This window comes from Pleurodeles waltl, chromosome 2_2 (assembly GCF_031143425.1).
Source record: "Pleurodeles waltl isolate 20211129_DDA chromosome 2_2, aPleWal1.hap1.20221129, whole genome shotgun sequence".
Classification (NCBI taxonomy): domain Eukaryota; kingdom Metazoa; phylum Chordata; class Amphibia; order Caudata; family Salamandridae; genus Pleurodeles; species Pleurodeles waltl.
In genome coordinates, this window is record NC_090439.1 from 824,140,936 (window position 1) to 824,164,667 (window position 23,732).

The 23,732-nt window shown below is 46.1% G+C and overlaps 1 protein-coding gene across 2 annotated transcripts in view; it reads left to right on the forward strand.

Annotated features, from left to right (window-relative positions):
- Window positions 1-1,914: 1,914 nt before the first annotated feature.
- The window catches only part of OSGIN2 (oxidative stress induced growth inhibitor family member 2), a 125,644-nt gene continuing 103,826 nt past the window's right edge, over window positions 1,915-23,732 (forward strand). Inside the window, exons 1-2 of one of the 2 annotated variants that reach the window (XM_069220446.1) lie at window positions 1,945-2,166; window positions 5,233-5,321. The gene's annotated coding sequence lies outside the window, so the exon portion shown is untranslated. Of the gene's footprint in view, window positions 2,167-5,232; window positions 5,322-23,732 lie in introns of both variants that reach the window. The other variant, XM_069220447.1, reaches the window with a different exon arrangement.

Genomic DNA, 23,732 nt, shown 5'->3' on the forward strand with positions numbered 1-23,732 from the left:
TCAGTTTTGTGGGACTTTGATATTGTCCTTTGTTTTATTAGGGCATGGGCTTGCAATGATGACTTATCACGTAAACATTTGTCGGCCAAACTGGCTGTTCTTTGTGCCTTATTTCATGCAGACGCGTTTCTGATGTAAAGGCTTTGGATTTGAAAGGTAGAGTATTTACTCCTACGGGAGTTTCTTTCACTATTTCTAGAAGAACAAAGACGGCATCAAGATGTATTTCTTATCCTGCTTTTCCTCATAATCAAAAATTATGTGTGGTTCAATGTTTGAAGGTTTATGAGAATTCTTCCCGTGAATCTTGAAGAGATGCAGGAGGTCAGTTGCTAATATCCCTTCAGAAGCCATTTGGTCCTGTCTCGTCTGCAACGTTGGCTAGATTGGTCAAATGGCTTTTGGGAGAAGCTGGTATTGATACCTCAACATTTGGGGCTCAGTCCATTAGGGGAGCTATGGCTTCCAAATCCTTTGGAGCGGGTTCCAGATTAGAGGATATCATGGCAGCGGCGGATTGGTCTTCAGATAGTACATTTAAAGTATTTTATCATAAGCCCATTGTGGATATAGCATCTAATGTGGTGGATCAACTTTAAACTAGCATAATCCGAAGCCTCCGGTCCTGACATAGAATAAAAAAATGTCTAACTATCGCGCCAAGAATTTTCAATTCTGTTAAGGACACGGAGGCGAGGATTATCCCACCCGTATTTAATGACAATTGCAATGTCTGATGTTTAATTGTTCACATATAATTTGTGATGATGAATTGCATTCAAATTCATGTTTCCCCCCCCCCTTGAGATTGATTCATTCCAAAGGTATTATGATGCGTTTCTTACCATTTAGGTACCGTTTCCAAGGGTGATTGAAGTTTCAAGCTGGGATTTCGATCTTCCTGTTGTGTTCCGAGTTCGCCAACATGTTACGTGGCAAGTTGAAGGATTGATGTGTGTTTGTCTGTCGCAAAGAAAGAGGAGGAGAGATTAACATGGAGACTCTTATAGTTGGGGACTGCCTGGGATTGGCCAGTATGGACTAAGGAGGTTTATGGGATTTGTAGTTTAATGTTGTTAACTCTTTGGCTGCTGTGTTTTGATCAGTAAAGGAAGAGAAGCATAATCCTCGCCTCCGTGTCCTTAATAGAATTGAAAATTCTTGACGCGATAGCTAGAAAAAAATGTATTTCTTCACTGGTCTTTTTAGTATATTCAGGGGCGCAAAGTTGTTTCGCCAGCTTGTGTTTGTATTTACTTATTAACTTCTAAGAATGCTCCTTACCTGTCAAAATGTCAATCTATTTCCACTAAATGAGACCCAAAGCAAACTCAGCTTTTTTTTTCAGTTGGGTACACCACATCACCTGTTGGTAAGTATCAGTCTACACCCTCCTCCGAAACAAATTGACTAGGCTACGTCTGCCGCTATATTTGGGCACACTGACATCAGTGCTGCTACTCCATTGTGGAGTTGTCTCCAGATCCCGATCCACTTTACTTTCTGTATCACCTGCCACTATTTGCGCTATAATCCTTCGATAAAACCCGTACAGTAGGCCCTTTAAAGGGTTCCTACAGGGAGAGTGTATGCTGTGACCCAGCACAGTGATTGTTCGGGGTGCTGGTGCTTCGGCCACGATCTTCCTTCTGATGTCACAATGGGTTCGCGTGTCGCCGGCTCGAAATGAGATTGCTGTCTAGGACTAGGAGCAAAGGGCGTCGCCTACTGATGCTGAGCGAGGCAGCGCAAAGAGATGCGGCGGCTGCAGTGCTGAAATAAGCTCTCTCACATAGCTCACACACTTCCTGTTTCTGAGACTAGAAGTCTCACGCCGCTCTTTCCAATAAAGCCCAAGCACTTCCTTCCTCTTCCCCCGAGGTTGGGTCTGTAAGTGACTCCTCCTCCGCCTGCAGCCTGGCACTGCCTCCTCCCCGGGAGAGAGGACGTCTATTTCCCCTCCCTACCCCTGAAGCCTGCACCCCGCCCTCCGACAAGTCTCTGTAGTTTAAATCCCCCGGGTCGACTCGCCTCCTCCTGCGCTCGCAGATCTGCGCGGTGTGGAGAATTGTGTAAGCCACAGCCTGCTCCTCCCCCGTCATCGGACAGAAGCGCACTGATCTCGGGCTAGCGGCTGCGCTCCCCAGCATCACCTTGCAGACCTCGGTGAGTACATGGATGTCCTGCCTACCGGCCGTAAAGGGTACGCTGCTTGATCTTTCCTGGGCGGCAGTCGCGCTTGGCAAGGTGCACGGCAGGTGCGCGCTGTGGTGCAGTGAACCTGACGGTGACCATGAACCGGGTTGCGCAGCACAGTCAGGCCACGCCGCTTCATCTGTGCGATGAGGGGCAGGTGATTTGCTTTGGGGGTCTGGCTTGTGAGATAAGTAAGAGTCATCCGATCATCATGACGTTTTCAGTGCTTTCTTTTTCTTGCACCCCCCCAAGCACGAGGCGTGCTGACGGGGGTCTTTGAATTGAAACGAAGGAAGAAGGGTCTGATGAATTAGAGGCGCATGCCGCTGACTCCATCGCTTCCCCGCGCATCTGTGTCTCGGTCCCACGCTTTTTCTGAAATGTCATGTTGTGGATGAAGGGTGCCCACGAGATGCTGCGCACCAGCATTCCTGCTCACTGGCAGCATCAGTTGGACAATGCAGCCCGTGCCTCAAGGGCTGATGGCCCTCGATACATTGCTGGCACATCGTTTATACTGCTCCATAGTAACACGCTATGACTTCGTATCTCTTCTGTGGTGTCAGCGGGGTCTTTGTGCAGCGCTCTTTAATTCTCACGATGAAGTGTCCTGGCCGGAAGCAAGTCACGTATCCAGGGGATCTGAAATCTAAACAGACATTTTCCATATACGCCCGACTCCCTGAATGAGAAGGCAAACGAGTAATATGTTTGTGTGTGGTTGTGTGTGTGTGGGGGGGGGGGGGTGGGAGGGGGGGGGGGGAAGGGGGTCGACGTAAGGGGCGTGGTGGAATGAGAACTATACAGTAGCCGTGGGTCCCATGAGAAAGAAAACGCTCTGTGTTATGCCTTTATCATTTCAGCCCATGCACATGCGTTTGTCAGAGTAGCGTAGATGCTAAAAGCGCATCAGTATTTTAAAGCGCTTCCCGGGAATGCTACTCATTAGCGATGTGTGTGTGGTTGCTCTGGCGATTTCCCACAGACTTTTAAAAACCCTGCTACGTTGGTAATTCACTGCTACGATGTAGCAAAAGTTGATAACTAGATATCCATCTGTAATCCTATATATTCATAAAGTGCGCTCTCACCAAAAGTCATTTTAGGAGATGTTTGACCTCAAAGCATTTTAAGTGCCCCCACTCCTTCCACCCCTCCTCCCCCCCAAGATGAAAACTTCCCATCCTGTTGAAAGTTTGGCAGATCATCATATGTAACAGAAGTGACAAATAAGGGCCAACTCTACTTGTTGTTAGTTGTAAAAAAAAAAGTGTCCATTCAGAGTGGAAATATGCGACAGACACTAATTATTTCAAGAAATGATTCGTCTATGTGGAAATATGGTTTGCAATCGAATAAACAAACACAATGCAGAATTGTACAATTTTTCAATAACCTTAGTCCGTGGAGGACCAATCAGACCTGCAAACATGTAATTTTTTTTTTACAACGTGTGAGGAAGGGGTGGGGTCTTAAAGGAGGCGGGGGTTCATGCAGAGCACAGACCAAAGCACGTTTAAAATCACTGCCCACCACCCCCCTCAACAGAAAAAAATAAATCTTCTAAGCTGGGCCACGATGTCCTGGGAAGGTTTCTCTCTCCATAAAGGACTTCGGCTACGCACAACCTCCTAACAATTAGCTGGAAACCAGCTTTCTGCAGGGTTTCCAACTAAATATTGTACAGTGCGTGATATTAGCTCCTCACCAGTGACCCTGTGATGGGAGCCAATGTCATGTGACACACGTTGGAAGGTCTGGATAAATGAATATAGGGATAAGTTGAGAAATCTGTGACTTTGGAGATTTCCATATGTACTCCTTGAAATTTTATGAATCCTCATTAATGCCTATTTGTACGAAAGTCATATATCGACTGTTGACAATATAGTCATTTTAACAGCACCCTTAAATTCCAGCTAATGAGTGTGAACATTTGCAGTTTAAGTTGGCACAAGCCTAGAAGGGCAACCTATAGTTAGTAATAATTACCAATGCCATTTACTAATTCTGCACCACTTGAAAGTCTGAATTGTATCCATCAATACCTGCACATATGGAGCTTTTAAGCAACACAGTTGTATATCTCTTTATTATTTTCCTTATACATTTTTACCCTTTCTGTGTAGTTATGTATCTATATATCTTTTTAGTTTACTCCAACTATAGAAAAAAAGAAGGAAAGGATTTACCCCATACACTGAAAAAAAGACATTTTAATGCCTCTTTTCAGTAATTTGGTGCTGCTATTACCTGGAACCCTATGGCTCGGCCTTACTGTACCTTACAGAAACACTACTACAGCATGCAGCTTTAAGGTTTCTGCATCACACTAGGGATTTTTAACATTCAGCTCCACCTGTCAATAAATCCATGTTCACACCGTATGTTCCCCAATAACCCTTCCATACTGCAAAATCACTTGGCCTTGAAACACTTCATTAGTCCCATAGAACCCTGATGGGGAGTAAACATATCACTGTGCAGGTACCCCCTTTGTGAAACCCTCTATTCTGGAAATTGTGTAAAATGGCAAATAAATTGAATTTCCACTAAACTCTTAAAATACATTGTTTTTACAAAGCTGTTGTATCGTGATACAGCGTGTGTTCTCTCTAGGCTGCAGATCTCTTACCATAACTCTTCTTTCTAGAATCTTGAGAGATAATGTTATGGGCTGAATATGGATGGGCAGCTAGTTACTGGATAGTTGGAGCAGAGAGAAGAGGTGGAAGGAGTTTATTAAATGAAAGTAAACTTAAACTCATTTTGGGCTCATACTCTGATTTGAACTGTGATACTTCCAAGAGGAATTTCAACAGTTGTGACTGGTGAATGCCTTTAAAGTTGTTTCATTAAAAAAATGAGTTTACTGGATTTTCAGCAGCGCATAGGAAGACTGTTCCACAGGCAGGGTCCAGCCACAAAGAAACATCTGTCTACAAGCAATTTGCAATTTGATTTAGGAATGCAGAGGATATTATGGCTGTTGGATCATAGACGTCTGAGGGGTGCATTTTCTTATTTATTTTGCAGGTAGGCAGATGCTGAGCCATTTGAAGGTGACATACTGTCTTGAAGGTGATCCTGTCTTTGACTGGAAGTAAGAGGAGACTTCTGCAGTGGTGAGTGGTGCATTGTCTACGGATCTGCCCAAAGATGAAGTGTACAGAGGTGTTTTGAAGTCTATTGCATTAGTAGGATGTGAGGCCAAGATACAGTGATTTGCAATAATGCACACATGAGATGATAAACGGTACTAACCACTTTAGCCTGGTGAGTTTTGTGTCTGAATGGGAGCACTTTTTAATAACTTTGAGTTGGTGGAATGAAGGTTTATCCATTGCACCCATCTGAAAGCTAAGGCTGAGATCAACATTCCACAGAGTGTCTAGGTGTTTAGCACTGGCTTTTATAGGCAACACTTATATGAAGACATTGGTGGTGGGGTGTAGTTCTAGTCGGCTTTTCGCAGCAGTTATGGAGTTGTACAGCCAGGAATTCAGTCTTTGAGCATTTAGATTATGTGTGTTTTTAAATGTCCACATTTAAATTGTCTTTAGACCCCTGGTGGCGTTATGGAATTGATGCTCAACTCCAGTTAGTCTTAGGTAGAGTTGCCTGATACAAGCACAAGAGTGGATTTGTAGATTGAAGGAGCTGGTGAGTTCCGTGAGAGACTTTACTGAAAGAGGAAGGATAACAGCGGGGATCCCTCGGGAGCTCTGTAAGTTACAAGATAGGATAGGGGAGTGATTTCTTCTGCTCGAGCAACTTGAGCGTGGCCCCTGAGAGAGGATTTGAATCAGAGGATGGAGTGGTCAGAGACTTGAGCTGCTGACTGCAAAACAAATAAGCATGATGAGTGGTCCTTCGGCAGACATTTGAAGGATGCCATCTCAAAAATTTAGAAGGGCGGTTTCTGCCCCATGTTTGGGGCTAAAGGTAGACTGGTTGAAGTCAAGAATGCTGTTGGATTCAAGGTAGATCTGGAGCAGTGAGAGTAGAGAATACAGAATGTTGTGAGGGAAACTGTTGGTGTTAGTTCAGAAGAGCTTTTCCTTAAGTGCTGTTTTAAATGTTTCAGAGCTACATTTTTCTTGGAGTGAAAGAAGGAGGATGAAGTGAATTTGTATGTTGCAAGGTGGAGAGCGGGAGGTTAACTTGAGTAAGACAGAAGGATGATTAGACCAAAATAAAGGCAAGATGCTTATGTTGGAAATTTGTAGGCCGTTTGTGGCATAGTGTCTAAACACTGGCTTTAGGAAAGCGTGGGAATGGCGTTAGTAATATCCTGGCTGAACCTGTGGCATGTGTCATTGAATTCTTTGAAGGATGGGATAGAATTGTTTTCAAGCAAGAAGTTGGAAACGCAAGTGAACAGGAAATTGTAAGGCTTGGGAAAAACTTCAGTTAAGAGTAGAGAATTCTTCGAAGTAGCTGTGTGCTGTTTCAGAGTGACTGTAGCATGTAAGAATTTTGATAGAGGTATTAGAAGTGAGTGGAAGGCAATGTTGAGGGATTCAAATGTGTGCATATAGAGAGGATGAATACTTCACTTAGATATAATAGCTACACTGATGTGTGTGAGTGGTGTGGGGCATGGTGTTTGAAGGTAGGCTGTGATGAGTCAGCGAGACAGATTTCTACAGTGAAGAGGAAGTGACCGGCATGGTCTGTGGATTGTAGGTGTACTTGGTAGCAGATTTGGCACTGATAATGCAACATTGTCATTGTTGGCACATGTTTGTGCATTGACCCATGAAGGGCAAAGTCATGCATTAATATTACCTTATGAATTAAGTTGAGTATATCAACTGTTTGAAAAGTGTCTGCCAAGGCCTTTTTGATGGCTGAATTGGATGATTGCAGCTTAAGATATTCTACAGGTAATTAGTGAATGGAAAGTCACATCCTACTAGGTAGCTAGTGCAGTCTGTGGTTGTGGGCTTTGGGGACAGGGATCTCAGTATAGCCCTAACAGAATGATGCAGTTAGCAAATTTCAACGTTTGCAAAAATCCCCAAGCTTGGTGCCCTAGGGAATCTCTTTAATGGATTTGAATCAAGGATGGGCAGCATGAATATCAATCTATCAATCAATCATAGTATTTGTAAAGCACGGCTTATCGACCTGGGGGGAATCCAGGCGTTCAGGGTTGTTGCTGTGTGTCCGAGCTACTTCTCAAAGAGCTGTATCTTGAGTTTTTGTCTGAAGTTGAGGAGGGTGTGCGAGGTGCGAAAGTGGTGGTGGGAGACCGGTTTTGTTCCAGTTCTTGGCAGCTAGGTAGGAGAAGGAGCGCCCTCCGCAGTGGTTGTGTCGGATTCTAAGGACTTGGACAAGGGCCAGGGTTGTCGAGTGGAGCTCCCTGGTTGGCTGGTGGAAAGAGAGTCTGCGGTTGATTAGCTTGGCTCCGATGTTGTTGAGGGCTTTGTAGGCGATGGTGAGAACTTTGAATTTACACCTCTTATGCACCGGCAGCCAGCGTAGACCTCTGAGGTGGGGGGTGATATGCGTTCTTCTGGGAATGTCAAGTCTCGCTGCTATGTTCTGGATTGTCTGGGGTTGGTGGAGGAGCTGGGTGGGGAGTCCAACATTGAGGGCATTTCTGTAGCCTAGTCTGCTGGTGATGATGGCTTGGGTGACCGTTTTTCTGGTTTCGATGGGGATTCATTTGAAAATCGTCCGTAGCATGTGGAGTTTGTGGAAGCTGGAGGAGGCCACTGTGTTTATCTGTTGTTTGAAGGTGAGTTTACTGTCAGTGATGATGCCAAGGTTCCGGGCGTGGTCAGTCTGTGATGGGTTGTCAATGCTTGGAGGGCCACCATGAGTCATCCTAAGGGGAGGGGTTGCATCTGAAGATGATCATTTCCGTCCTGCCAGTTTTCATTTTCAAGCAGTTGGAATATATAAGTAGCTGTCTGGGTGAGCTTGCAAGGGAGTGGTGCCTCAGAGGCTGAAGGCAAGTAGGCCACTTCTGTCCAGGACTCCCAAACCTCTTGTCTTCTTTGTTCAGGCTCCGAGTGGGGCGGCTCTCAGTGGCAGATAGGTACAAAACTGCTGATTTATGTCATGGACATCAATTCACCAAAATGCCAGGGATAGCGGAAGTGATATCACAAACCCTTTGACCCTAATGGCGTCACAAAAAGTGACATATGACCTATGAACCTGAATTTTCCCAGAAAGGTATGTCACATAACATTAACCCTGATGACATCACAATAATTGGCACTGCTCAAGTTCCACAATAACTGCATGACTAACATAAGACAGAAGGCTTGAAAGTCATGCACACAGCAAACTGGTAAAACTTGGATTAAGTTGCACAAACAGTTGAAATAGGTATGTTATAGGGAATTACAGATTGCAAAGATGTATAGCAACACTACACAGACAAGTGTATACTTTAGATACCTCCTTGAATAGGGTGCTGAGCAGATCTTTTAAAGTGCTGGGATGCTATATTTGCTCTGGCATGTAGTGAGCAAGTGAGCTAGAATTCTTCTAGTAGGTTTAGAGGAGAGGTGAAATTCTCCCTTCCTGAGAGCAGTTTGAAACAAGTGGGATCAAGTAGTGCGTTTTGCTAAAAGGGCATAGGCTCTGGAATGGTCCTCATTAAATATTCATGTCTTTTCAAGCTGCACCACAACAATATAATCTGATGCTCCCCAGGGGTAAAGCCCACTAATTACAAAATATGCTATGGGTGCCCCTACATTTGTTCCAGAGTCAGCATTTTGTCATTGGTGCATCAAATGCCCTGGATGGCCCCTTATTTTATAAATTGAAATGCAATGTTGCCATTAATCCCATCCCTATATCACGGATGAGCCTTATGTCAAAATTGACCTCTGTATACGAGGGCCAGCATTTTGTCATGGTCGCCCCCACCCTTTTCATATGCAACTGTTGTTCTTTCTTATGCTAAGCATTACCTCCAGTGTGCCACCACCAGCATTTTGGCGGAGATGCTCCATATGTCAAGATCTTCATCAAGTATGCTGCCATTTTCCACGTGTGCTCAATATGGGAAGAATTATTTCTAATATGCCTGTACCAGAAATGTATTATGGACGTCCATTATGTCAGGAAAAACTCCCCCAGCATGCCAGAGAAATTGTGCAGATTTTGAAAACTGATCGGAATTTTCTTCTGTTCAAGTCAGCGAATTGTTATTTTCATAGCACTTTCCTATCTCTTGTGAGACCCTAAGCACTTTTGATTTCTGCTGAAATACTGTCTCATGCTATAAAAAATACATGTGGCTTCATAGCTGTGCCCATGCGTTTTCAATTGGTTAAACTTTAGTTATTTTAATTTTAAAACATACTTTAAAAGAAATATGGATGTCAAACTATTTGCAGACCTGTGTGTATAATACTTTGATATTGTTTTGCAAAGTAATATTGTTCGACTTGTACAGAGTCGTGAGATTGCTGTATTGCTTCACATCCTTATAGCCAGATAGTTAAAAAAGGTATACTGTGTGCCCATTTCACTAACTCGCTGAGCTGGAAGAGGCCCTTGTGTTATGACTTCAAAAGTGAATGGTCATGTGGAAATATAGGCAAGATGGCGTTCGTGAAGTGAAGGGAGAAAATCTAGTGGGTGCCCTTGTACCTGCTAATGCATAGCCTTTGCAGTAGGTAACCATGCTAATTAACAACCAAATTTAAAAAGAACCAGAGTTAATGATTCACACACCTCACGTTCCTTATCTGTCTAACATACTTTCGTTGGCATCTTGCCATATGCAATTTGCATGTCGTGCAAGCAATTTTGTAATTTCATTCTTTTCAGTGGTGTGTGGAGTGTTGTACAGCCAGCCCCACTGCTTAACTGGTCAGTTGACGTAGTTTCTTGAAAACCAGTACATTTGAAGTACCTGGAGGAATTCAGTTGGAGAATCAAGAACGGCCCAAATTTAAAGATTATGTTTGTTATATTTGAAAATATAGCTGAGGTCATGGCAGTGTCCGAAACCAGTCGCGGCTTGCGCTAAGCAGCAGGGGCTGGGTGGCACACGCAGGGCAGGGGAAATTACATTAAATAAAAAATAATAATTAAAAAAAAAACACTTACCTCCTCAGCCGCGCGCCGCTCCAATGTCCCTCGTCAACTGCAGGCACAGGCTGCCAGCCTGCCCTGCAGCCAATCCTGATGCTGCTCAAAGCAGCATCAGGATTGGCTGGGAGCTCCGAGGCAGACTTGGAGCCTGTGCAGGCTATCTCCAGCCCAGCAACTGTGTTGCTGGGCTGGAGAGAGCCCTGTGCGCATGTATGTTTGGCCTGCTCGAGACGGCCGTCCAAACACACAGGCGCTCTGTGGGGGAGTGCTGTGCACTCCCCCCTCAGTGCACGTCACCCCTGTAGCCCTGCCTTTTTTCCCCCAAAAAACGACCTTAAACACAGTTTATGATAATTTTTTGGGAAAAGGTTTGCAGCGGCCGCTGCTGGCGGGGTGGGGGGGGCGCTTCACATCCTTTAAGGAGGAGCCACCTCTTTTGGAAACAGAAGGGAAACTAACCATTTAAAAAAGTCGTTGAACTTTTGGCTGGGAATATGTTGTTAGTGTGTGTAGATAACCCCCTCTTCTAGATGGATGTGCTTTCTTTAGTGCCTGGAATGGGCCATATCAAAGTCAGTCTTGAACTTGACTAAAGTTGGTATTTTCTTGATTCACTGGCTCTTAAGCATCCATCTGATTGGCCGAATGAACAAAGCTTCTTTCTTGTGCTCTGGCTAAAATACAACTGTGAGGTAGTGACTCACCCTTCTGTAGCGAGGGTTGATCATTTAGCAACTCACATAGGTGGAAGCTGGTGAATCATGCACAGACTTCAATAAGATCAAGGATTGGGGTCGAGGAAAGGTAACACGTTTAGGGAAACACCTGCAATATAGGACTTCTGATGGAAGGCTACCTTTTTCACTGGCGTTTTATAAATACATGAATGCATTTTTACAGAAGATGCTATAAACATACTAGGAAACATAATAGAAAATAGATAAACCAAAATTCATAGGATCCCTTATCACTTTCAAATACAGGTTTTAAAAAAAACATATTAAAATCCTGATAAATAGGGAAAGCCTGGGGTAAAATGAATAGACCAGGGAAAATAGTTTGAATGCTTTAGGGCATTAAGAGAGAACTTATGATATGTGTTAGAAATGGGGTCTCTGGTTGGCAGTCAGTTTGCACTTTGTCCAAGCAGGGACCCTCACTCTAGACAGGGTATGGGAGATACACACCTAGGACAACCCCTGCCCACTCCATTGGTACCTTGGCACAAGCAGTCAGGCTTATCTCAGAGGCAATTTGTAAAGTATTTGTACAAACACACACAGTAACACAGTGAAAACACCACAAAAGGACGCCACACCAGTTTAGAAAAATAGCCAATATTTATCTAAATCAAACAAGACAAAAATGACAAAAATCTAACATACACAAGCAAAGTTATGAATTTTTGATGTAAAAAGAGTATTAATCCATAGAAATAAATAGATGTATTGTTTTAGCACAGAATACATGGTACGCGCCCAAAACAGGTGCTGTGTCGAATCTCCAGCCGCGAGGCAGGTGCTGCATCAAATTTTCAGCAGTGGGACAGTCTCTACATCGATTTTTCTGATGCGCACACAATGGTGCGTGGATTTCCCTCCGCAGGTTGCCAGCTTCCACTTCTAAGGGCCCAGGGACTGGATTTGCCACCACTTAGCAAGTCAGGACTCTCAGCAGAAGAGCCCATTCCACCCTCAGGGTGGGAATCCTGTCCGCCAACCCAAGGGCAACCCTGTCCACAAGGACAGAAAACCATAGTGGAAAACTGACAGCTGTCTGTGATGAGAGCCAGGCCCTAAGCCTTTCAGGTCTCTCTAATCACCATGACTTTGGAGAGTGGGGAGAGCTGGCCCCAGATGCCTGGCACTCTTTGTCCACTCTCCCTTCCACCAGTTCAGGGATGGCAACCTGACACTGTTTCTCCCCTCTGGGGCCCTGTACCATTCCCCCCAGGAGCAGCACTCCCAGAGTCCAGAATTGTCACAGTGCTTGAGGAAGCAGTCCTGCACAATTCTCCCACCATTGTAGGGATGTCACCCTGACACTGGTCTCCCAGCCTAGGGGCTGTACCCTAGGATTGAACCAGGGTCAGAGGTGAGTCTCTCCCTCCCATGCCCCCCCTTCCAGAGTTCTGCATCCCCCCATCAAGGAGAGTATCCCCAGAAGATAACACGGTAGGGACACTGTTAACAGTCACCCCTCCCTCCAGGTCAAGGGGGACACCCTGAACCTGGCCCTCCAACCTAGGGTCTATACCCTGAGGCTGGACCTGTGCCTGGCAATCCCGGACTTTCTGGGGAGTATTCCTATCCCTCAAGGGAAACACCCACTTCAGGTGTTGCGCAGGAGTCTGTCTGGCACTGGTCTCCCAACCCCTGCCCATCTGGCAGAGCATGAAGCCCCTCTAGATCAGAAGTGGTATCACCAGGGTTATTCCTGAGGAGGTCTGTCCTCAGAACTGACCTTTGACCCTCCATGTTCTCCACACTTGGCAGAGCATGAAGCCATCTCAGAACAGAAGTGGTGTCATCAGGGTAATTCCTGTGGAGCTCTCACCTTAGAACTGACCCCTGACCCTCCAGGTTCTCCACTGGGAACTTCCTCCCCCTCTTACCTCTCCATCTGGCCTCCCATACCCTCCCACCAAGGAGAGTACTGCCAGACACCAGGACTGATGTTATGCTGGTGACAGCTGCCCCCAAGTCCTCCTGACATTATGGAGTCTCCCTCAGCAGATGACCTCCCGATACAGGCTCACCCCCCCCCCAGTGTTCTCTCACTGAACACCCCAGGCTCTGGGACTGGGTCTGGGGCAGCCTGGGCCTCTGCCCATCCCCACTCCCTCTCTCCTGAGACAGGACATGGGACGCCCTCACCCATCCCACTAGACCTAGCTGGGTCGCTACAAACGTCCCCGCCTCCCTTGGTTGGGGAAAACCTTAGCCACTCCCTTCAGGAGCACCCCCCAATGCCTCTTCAGACTCTCTGGTGCTCACCCAGAAGTCTGCCTCCGGTGCAAGTTCCCGGAGGTCAGAAAACTCACACTTCACCTGGTGTTGGCTTAGGTCTGGAAAACAAGGACTGAACATATGGTCTCTATCAATCACATCATAAAGCTCCTCACATGTTAACCAAACAACCCTTCACCTCACCATCCAGCACCTTGAAAAAGTACCCTATATCACCCTCCTGAGGCCGATGAGACAGTATTTGACTGTCCCTGACACTTAACCCACACTGTTTTGGGGTGTCTCCATACTTCTGCCAGGACTACTACCCGAGGAGAACCCCTCTCCCTGTCTGTAGGAAAATGGCTCCCTGTTGCAGTTACCCGCCACATTTTTCCTGATATTGATGCTGACTTGACTAAGAAGTGTGCTGGGACCCTGCTAACCAGGCCCCAGCACCAGTGTTCTTTCACTTAAAAATGTACCATTGTTCCACAATTAGCACATCCCTGGCACACAGATAAGTCCCTTGTAAAAGGTACCAGTGGTACCAAGGCCCTAAGACCAGGGAAGGTCCCGAAGGACTGCACCATGTGTTGTGCCCACCCTAAGGGACCCCCCACCTAACACATGCACACTGTCATTGCAGATTGTGTGTGTGGGTGAGGAGAAAAAGGCAAAGTCGACATGGCATCCCTCTCAGGGTGCCATGCCCACAACCCACTGCCTGTGGCATAGGTTGGTCACCCCTCTAGCAGGCCTTACAGCTTACAGCCCTAAGGCAGGGTGCACTATACCACAAGTGAGGGTATAGCTGCATGAGCACTATGCCCCTACAGTGTCTAAGTCCATTTTTAGACATTGTAAGTGCAGGGTAGCCATATTAAGTATATGGTCTGGGAGTTTGTAAAAACGAACTCCACAGTTCCATAATGGCTACACTGAATACTGGGAAGTTTGGTATCAAACTTCTCTCAATAATAAACCAACACTGATGCCAGTGTTGGATTTATTAAAAAATGCACACAGAGGGCATCTTAGAGATGCCCCCAGTATTTTACCCAGTCCTTCAGTGCAGGACTGACTGGTCTGTGCCAGCCTGCCACTGAGACGAGTTTCTGACCCAATGGGGGGAGAGCCTTTGTGCTCTCTGAGGCAAGAAACAAAGCCTGCACTGGGTGGAGGTGCTTAACACCTCCCTGTGCAGGAACTTTAACACCTAGCAGTGAGCCTCAAAGGCTCAGACTTCATGTTACAATGCCCCAGGGCACTCCAGCTAGTGGAGATGCCCGCCCCCTGGACACAACCCACACTTTTGGTGGCCAGTCCAGAGGAGATAATGGGAAAAACAAGGAGGAGTCACCTACCAGTTAGGACAGCCCGTAAGGTGTCCTGAGCTGAGGTGAGCCCTGCTTTAAGAAATCCTCCATCTTTGTTTTGGAGCATTCCCCCAATAGGAATAGGGATGTGCCCCCCTCCCCTCAGGGAGGAGGTACAAAGAGGGTGTAGCCTCCCTCCAGGAGAGTAGCCATTGGCTACTGCCTCCCAGACCTAAACACACCCCTAAATTCAGTATTTAGGGGCAACCCTGAACCCAGGAAATCAGATTCCTGCAGCCTACAACAAGAAGGACTGCTGACCCGTAAGCCCCGCAGAGACGACAACTGACTTGGTCCCAGCCCTACCGGCCTGTCTCCATACTCAAAGAACCTGCACAGCGACGCATCCAGCGGGACCAGCGACCTCTGAGGACTCGGAGGACTGACCTGCACCTAAAGGACCAAGAACCTCCCGAGGGCAGTGGCTCTGTCCAGAAACAGCAACAAAATTGCAACAAAGAAGCAACTTTAAAGAGACTCTCACTTCCCGCCAGAAGCGTGAGTCTTCACACTCTGCACCCGACGCCCTGGCTCGAGTTTGGAGAAACCAACATCGCAGAGAGGACTCAGCGGTGACTCCAACAACGCGGACACCCTGAATCAACCTCCCTGCACCCCCACGGTGACGCCTGCATAGTGGATCCAGAGGCTCCCCCTGACCATGACTGCCTGGTAACAAAGGAACCCGACGCCTGGACCAAGCACTGCACCCGCAGCCCCCAGGACCGAGAGGAACCACCTACCAGTGCAGAAGTGACCCGCAGGCAGCCCTCATCCTAGCCCAGTCAGTGGCTGGCCCTAGAAGCCCCTGTGTGCCCTGCCTGCATTGCCAGAGTGACCCCTGTGTCACTCTAATGTTTTCAACAGCAAACCTGACGTCCCTGTGCCGTTGAGGGTGTGTTTTGTATCCCCCCATATGCTCTACAAAACCCCCCTGGTCTGCTCCCAGAGGACGCAGGTACTTACCCTCTAGCAGACTGGAACCGGAGCACCCCTGTTCTCCATAGGCGCCTATGTGTTTTGGGCCCTTCTTTGACCTCTGCACCTGACCGGCCCTGTGTTGCTGTTGCTGTGGCTTTGGGGTTGCCTTGAACCCCCATCAGTGGGCTGCCTATGCCTAGGAGACTGAATGTGTAAGTGCTTTACTTACCTGAAAAACTAGCCAATACTTACCTCCCCCCGGAACTGTTGGTTTTTGAACTGTGTACACTTTTCAAATAGCTATTTGCTATTGTAAATAAAACTGTGTGCACTACTGTTTTAAATCAAAGTTCTATACTTAACTGTGTGAAGTACCTTGCATTTTATGTACTTACCTCAAATTTGAATCTTGTGGTTCTAAAAATAAATTAAGAAAATATTTTTCTAAATAAAAACCTATTGGCGTGGAGTTAAGTCTTTGAGTATGTGTTCCTCATTTATTGCCTGTGTGTGTACAACAAATGCTTAACACTACCCTCTGATAAGCCTACTGCTCGACCACACTACCACAAAATAAAGCATTAGTATTATCTAGTTTTGCCACTATCAAACTCTAAGGGGAACCCTTGGACTCTGAGCACAATAGCTCTCACTTTGAGATAGTATATACAGAGCCAACTTCCTACACTGTCATTCTCACCTACAGCCAGTAGAGTGTCCCTCCCACCATTAGGAATATAACTCCCTGTAGCAGTTCCCCATTCCACCTCAGGGACCCTGCACACCACTGGACCAACCTCATATTCCTGAACCTCCTGGTGTATGTCATCCCCTTCCTTCAAGTCGGGCACCAAGTCTCTGGGCATGTGCACTCCTCCCACAGTACTGGATGTAACTCCTTTGCTGCCACCATCTGTGCAGGACCCCGCACTCCTGGCTCTCAGGTCCAGCTCCATCAGACTGCGCTCCTGAGCTAAAAGAGCTTTATCCTCCTCCAGGGCCAGTCTCATTTCCTCAAAAGCTTTTTCTCTTTCCTGCTTTAACCTGAGCTTTAGCTGCTCCAACTCTAGCTTCCTGGCTCTCCGTCTAGTCTCCAGCTCATCTGGAGACAGATCTGGAGATGAAAAACACTGCTGATCGCTCTGGAGAGAGCTCTTCTACCTTTTAGGTTGGGCCCCTGCCCTACAGGCGATGCTGGTTTCCTCCACCTTCCCCACATCACTCCCATCCTTTGTGTGCGCACCAGACTGAGACATGATTGTGGCCCAAACTGGAGAGTTGCAAAAAAAGAGAAAGCGAAAAACAGTATGCTGGTATTTAATGCTCTGCACTAGAACAGTAGTGTACACCAATCACTGAATGTCAAATACAAATAAAAGTTCTATCCTCACTGCTGATCATCAAAGTTAGAAATGAGGTCTCTGGTTGGCAGTCAGTTTGCACTTTATCCAAGCAGGTACCCTCACTCTAGTCAGGGTAAAGGAGATACACACCTAGGTCAACCCCTGCTCACCCCCTTGCTAGCTGGGCAAGGTGGCTTGGTTGTCTCAGAGGCAATGTGTAAAGTATTTGTACAAACACACAGAGTAACACAGTGAAAACACCACAAAATGACTCCACACCAGTTTAGATAAATAGCCAATATGTATCTAAATCAAACAAGACCAAAATGACAAAATTCCAACATACACAAGCAAAGATATGAATTTTTAAAGGGAAAAAGAGTCTTAATCCATAGAAATCAATAGATCCGTTGTGTTAGCACAATGTATTATGCATAAAAAATAAAGCCGCATGGGCAAGCGTGCGTCAGAAAAGGAAGCAATATGTTGATTTCTTACTCGCAAGTGAGGCCGTTGGTCGATTCTTTCTCCGCTGAGTAAGCGGTGCTTTGGTTTCCAGACAAGCAGCCTCAGCTCCGTGCAATGATGTTGAAGATTTTGACGCCCAGGGTCAATGGGTGGGAAATTGCGATCTGCTCTGCAAAGGATCCACTTTGAAAACAGGTGCTGTGTCGATTGTTCAGCCACGCAGCAGGCGCTGCGTATAATTTTCAGCTGCGGGACAGGCACTGCGTCGATTCTTATGACACGCACAAAGCGGTGCATAGATTTTTGCCCGCAGGTTACCATCTTCCACTTCCAAGGGCCCAGGGACTGGATTTGGCACCACTTAGCAAGTCAGGACTCTCAGCAAAAGAGCCCAGGCACCGGTAGATGAAGTATTTGATGTCCCTGAAACTTCAAAACAGGGGGCAAGCTCAGTCTAAGCCCTTGGAGAAACTTCACAAGCAGATTTTCAGAAAGTAAAGTCCAGTCCTTTCCTTCTTGAGGCCGAAGCAGCATCAGCAGGGCAGCACAACAAAGCAACAGGCAGAGTGGCAGGTTTTCCTCAAGCATCAAGCTCTTCTCCTTGGCAGAGGTTCCTCTTGATCCAGAAGTAATCTGAAGTTGTGGGGTCAGCAGTCCAATACTCATTTATGCCCTTGAAGTAGGCAAACTTCAAAGGAATGTCTTTCTAATGCACAAGACCCTGCTTCTTCCGTGCCCTTCCCTAGACACACACCAGAGGGGGTCAGAGTCTGTATTGTTTGAGGGAAGGCAGGTGTCAGCACCTCCCTCCCACTTTAGCCCAGAAAGACTCATCAGGATATGCAGGACACACCACCACTCCCCTTGGGTGAGTGTCTAGGGTGAATTCACAAACAGCCCAATTGTCAGTCTGACCCAGACATGTATTCAGCAGCAAACAGAGGCACAGAATGGATAAGCAAGAACATGTCCACTTTCTCAAAGTGGCATTTTCAAACAGGTAGTCTAAAAAACAACTTTACCAAAATATGTATTTTAAATTGTGAGTTCAGAGACCCCAAACCTTTATCTGCTCCCAATGAGAAACTGCACTTAAAAGATATTTAATAGCAGTCCCTGTGTTAACCTATGGAAGGGATAGGCTTAGGGACAACCAAATTTGGCAGTATTTCGCTATCAGGACATGGCAAAACACAATAGAACATGCTCTACCTTTTAGAAACACTGAACCCTGCCCATTCGGCTACCTAGGGCCTACCTTAGCGGTTACTTACATGTAGTAAACCAGGTTGAGCTGGCAGTTTAAAACCGCACACAGACACTGCAGTGGCAGCTCTGAGACATGTTTACAGGGTTACTCGTGTGGGTGTCACAATCAGTGCTGCAGGCCCAGTAGTAGCATTTGACTCAGAGGCCCTGGGCACACATAGTGCACTTTACTAGGAACTTACCAGTAAATCAGATAAGCCAATCATGAAGAAATAGAAGGAAGGAGGCAAAGAGTTCGGGGATGACTCTGCAAAAATAGCCAGGTCCAACAATATTAAACACCTCTAATAACCCATTTTATCAACAAAATGTTGTAACCTGGCTATTTGAGTAAATCTTTGTCTAACCTCTCCATCATGTCTGTTCTGCTGATTATTGTGGTGGCATCTTGATGATTTCTGCAAAACATACACCTTACAAATGCTCAAAAATTAAAAACTAAACAAAATGTAGATAAGTCATAGGTTGATGAGGGAGGAGTTACTTTGTGCCGGAAGGAAGAAGTGGACACAGAGTTGTGCAATACAGTGTTCAAAGTTAAGAAGCAAAGAGATTAAAACAAAGAATATATACCAGTTTATCAAAGGTAACAAAGATGATCATGGAGTAGTAAAGTGAGTCTAAGAAAAAAGTGAGATTAAAATGTAGACTGTTAACCCATTTTTCTCATCCTTCACAGGATTCAAAAACGCTTCTTTGAGGTCGAAGGATCTTTTGACCCAGTGAGGAGTGTGGTTAACCGTACAAAACCATTACAAACCTAACAACAATTTTAAATACCATGACCAATGTGGCCAATCGATAATCAATAAAATTTCAAAGCTTTATTTTATAACCACAAAGTCAAAGTCACTTAAATTGTGCGCAAAATCTAATTAAAAAGAAAGACCTTATATTATTCTACCAATTAAGTAGACCACAGCTATCATTTCATCTTGGTGTTAGTAATAAATATGTTGTCATTTGCTTCAACTAGATAAAGCCAAAAGCAGTATATAAAACCTTGCAGTCTTGCAATAAGAAATGTCGACCACCCTTATAACATACTACACATTTAAAGCATTTGCATTTTTCTGTCCTATGTTTTAATTGCTAGAGATATGAATTTTGTTACTTGTCTGACCAATTTGGGCGTTGGACCTTGAAAACAAAAAGGAATAGTGTTGTATAAAGTTCATATCCCTGCTGTTTTGAAGGAGTTCTTAAACAGCTTCTTCTTAATATCCATGAATTCAGGGCATAAACAAAATATATGGTTCCAGCGATGCAAAGGAAGTACATGCTGTTAGTGCGTAAGGGGTTGTTTCCATCAGACACTGAACTGAAGAAATGGCAGGTAAAGGAGTCTAAAGCATAAAAAGCTGGAGATAACCTTGGAATTCAGTTTGAAGTCTAAATGTGGTTGCCTTTCGATTGCGTAGGATTTCATAGAACACCTGGTGTTTTTGTATTCGGATGGCCTCTCTACCTCAAAGGGACAACTACCCATTTTATATCACCAGCTCGCTTTCTTGGAGGAGTGTTTCCCTGTGGTCGTTCGGAGAGGAGCTAGGGTGTTGGCGCAGCCAGTGATCCATTTGTGGAGGTTGCATGCTGAGGTGTTGGCATCTGTTGTGTCATAGGGGCGGCGAGTTGCTGAGGGTGCCAATGGTCTGCTTCTCTGTAGTATGGTTCCATTTCCTGTGGGGGGGGTCGCATTGTGTAAGTGTGCGCTGTAGGTGTAGATATGGAGAAGTGGATGCAGTTGTAGTCGGCCCAGTGTAGCGGGGTTAAGTCGTCGAATATGACATTGCTGCTGGCGGAGAAAATGGGCTTGAGAGTGTGTCCGACAGTGTGCATTGGTGAGGTGACTAGTTGCTTGAGCCTGACTGTGTTCAGGTGCTCGAGTAGCAATGAGGTGTTGTGGTCACTGAGATCGTTGAAGTGGAAGTTGAGGTCTCATAAGAGTATGTAGTTGTTGGAGGCAAGTGCGTGGGGGGTTATGATGTCGATGATGGATTTGTTGTTGCTGGGCGTGGTCTGGGTGATCCGTAGATGAAGGAGGTGGCGGTCTTCGGGGTGGTGTGCACTTGGAAGTGGAGGTGCTCCATGAGGGGGGAGAAAGTCCTGTGTGTTGATCGTTAGTCGGAGGGTGGTCTTGTGGGTGATGGCTATGCCGCCTCCTGGTCTGGAGGGACGGTCCTTGCGGAGCAGCTTGTAGTCGCTGGGTAGGGCGATGGCGATGTCTGGTCCGGATGTTGTGTTAGTCCATGTCTTGGTGAGGAAAGCAATGTCTGGACGGGTGGCATCTATCAGGTCCCAAATCTCCACGGCATGCTTGTGCAGGGAGCGGATCTTGAGGAGGATGCACTTGAGGTGGTCCGGAGGCAGTTCTGGCACTGAGAGATCTGGAGTTTGGTATGCAGAGAAGGTGATGTGGCAGTAGAAAGGTCCGTGGGTGTCCTTGGGGGAAGCATGGTGGCAGGTGCTCCAATGTCCAGGGTTCAGTGCGTGGAGGGTCCCGGCATAATATAGGTGGATGGTGCAAGATCCAGTGTCTATGATGCTGGGCGCGGCCCTGGTGCGGATGGGTGCAGACTAGCTTGCTTTCGGCACGTCATCAGCGTGGCCGCACAACGGCCACCCTTAAGAAGGGAAGGGAGGTCACTGCAGCCAAACTATACCTGGCTGATGAACCCTAACCAGGGTAAAACCGTGTAGGAGGCTGGCCCTCTATTTAGTGTGCAAATCTAGGCTCACTGTGCAGGGAGTCCAGGCAACCACACGTTGGTTTACAGAGGTAATGTCATAGTTTGACTCCTGCTCTTGGCAAGACTGCTGATTCGAGGATGACAGTACTTATGTTTGTAGGTGACTATGCCAATCCTACAACAAGTCGCAAATGTTGTCCCACCCCTCCCTGCTCACGAGCAGTACCTCACCAAAAACCCAAACAGTAAAAGGTGATTTGTGGCAGCCTTTACGCATGGGCTGAAGAGTGCGACATCCCAGGGAGGTCGTGGTTAAACAGAGAGTACCCCTTTCTCACAGGACCAACATGTCTCAATCACACACAGGCAATAAAAAAGATGCAGTAACGTTTAAATAATTTTATTAACAAGACTACAATCTACGATAAACTGCATGGGCTACAATGATTAGGATAATGAATAATGCAAGGAACAGGAGCTGGATTCCAGTGATACAGTGTGGACAGGACCTACGCCTGGGCATACCCATTACACGTAGGTCAACATACTAAAGTCCACAAAAAGTAATAGATGGAATGCTTAAATTAATCTCAGCCACCGGTAATTACGCAGAGCCGCATGCCAGGCCACATCCCAGTCCATTGTTACTGTGCACACCATGCACCTCAGTTTGGACCAAGACATATGCAGAACAGTTTTGACCCTGCTCCAATGGAAACATTCCAGCCCGGACTACGAGGCCAAGTCTTCCCTGAACTGGAGTACAAGCAACCTGGGACCGGTTTTGTCCTCGTTGGGGCTCATCAGCCAGATATAGCTTGATTCCAGTGACACAGTGTGCACTGGACCCATGTCTGGGCATATCTATCCCACTTAGGGCGACACACTAAAGCATTCAAAAAGTGATAGATGGAATGCTTGACTTAATCTCAGCCACTGGTAATTATTAGGGGTGGGCAGTGAACTCTGCTCCGCTTGCGGAGTTTGCAGAGTTTTCCCACTCCGCTTATAATGAGGAAAAAGCGTTTTTCCTTGCTCCCCAACGTTAAGTTTGCAAGCGAGGAAAATCTTACTCCAAGCGACCTCCCTGTGAGATTTCTCAATGTGGGTGCGCACGGACGATCGCTACTACTCGCGTTGAGAAACCTTCTGTTCACGTTCAGGAAGCTGCTGCTCTAGTAGAATATCTACTCTAGCGGCAGAAGAGAAGCAGCGCCTTCTTGCGCTGCGTGTGGTGTCATTTGTGCTGATTTTACAGCATTGGACAAACAGCCTGGCGCAAAAAATCAGCCTGAACGCCACGGCCTAACACACTCCACCACTTTACAGAACTCTGCATAGTGCAGTGCAGTTTTTTGGTCACTTTGAGGAGTTCCGCATAGTGGAACTCCACAAGCTCTGCTCAGGCCTAGTAATTATCTGGGGCCACATCCCAGTCCATTGTTATTGTGCACACCATGCTACCTCACTTTGGACACAGCCACATGCAAATCAATTCTGACCCTCTTCCAATGGGAACAGTCCAGTCCAAACTGCCAGGCCAGGTCCTTCCTGGACCAGAATATAAGCAACCAGGACCAGTTTTGTCCTTTTCTAACATGAGCATTTATTTTGCATTCTGGAGCTTTTGAGCCCATTCTACATCTTATGATGGGAAAAGTCAGAGGGAGGCTCAAAATGTTAATTAAAATTACAAAATGCAAACAACTGTTAGCTAAAAGGCAGGGTTAGAGAGAGTGTAAGCTTTGCTGAGAAACTAAAACAGTGTTAGAACTAAGCAAAGCAGCACTGCCACAAATGGTGCGGTATATATCCCACATTAAATGTATGGCTGTGCAAAGTTGCTTATTTTTGTTTCCTTGTGTACTACACATAATGGTCCAGAGCGATGTGGGTAGTGTGTGTACTAGGCACAATTGTAGGGCTTTTAGGTGAAAATCAAGAATTTTCTGTAATTCACATTTCACGACACCAGTGTTCACCTTATTTTAGATTATAAATCTCAGGGCTAAAGTTCGATAAATGTCTGACTTTGTGGCGAGAAAACACAGTTGTCTATCCATTTGTGATCTATCCTAAGATGAGGCTTCTGTGGTTAAGAAAACGAAATACACAAGGTCTAATTATCAGTTAACGCACTTCTCTTTTCTTAAAATGTAGAGTTTTGGAACGCAATTAAACTATTCATTTGCCTTTATCATTGAATGTCACAGTAACAACCTTGTATCACGATAAATTGCTCTTTGTAATCAGAGAAGGGTGTGTTGTTGTATGGCGCCTGACTGCTGCTAGGATGCTTTTTCTATTCATAAACATACTCCAAAGTTATTTCCCATGCTCCTAGTTACCTGAGAGATGCTGTTACGTTTTGCTTGCTGTCACATAACACAATACGTGGTACTTGGAGGAGCTGCATTTCACAATTGAGTGTGTTTTGCTGACCAAGTG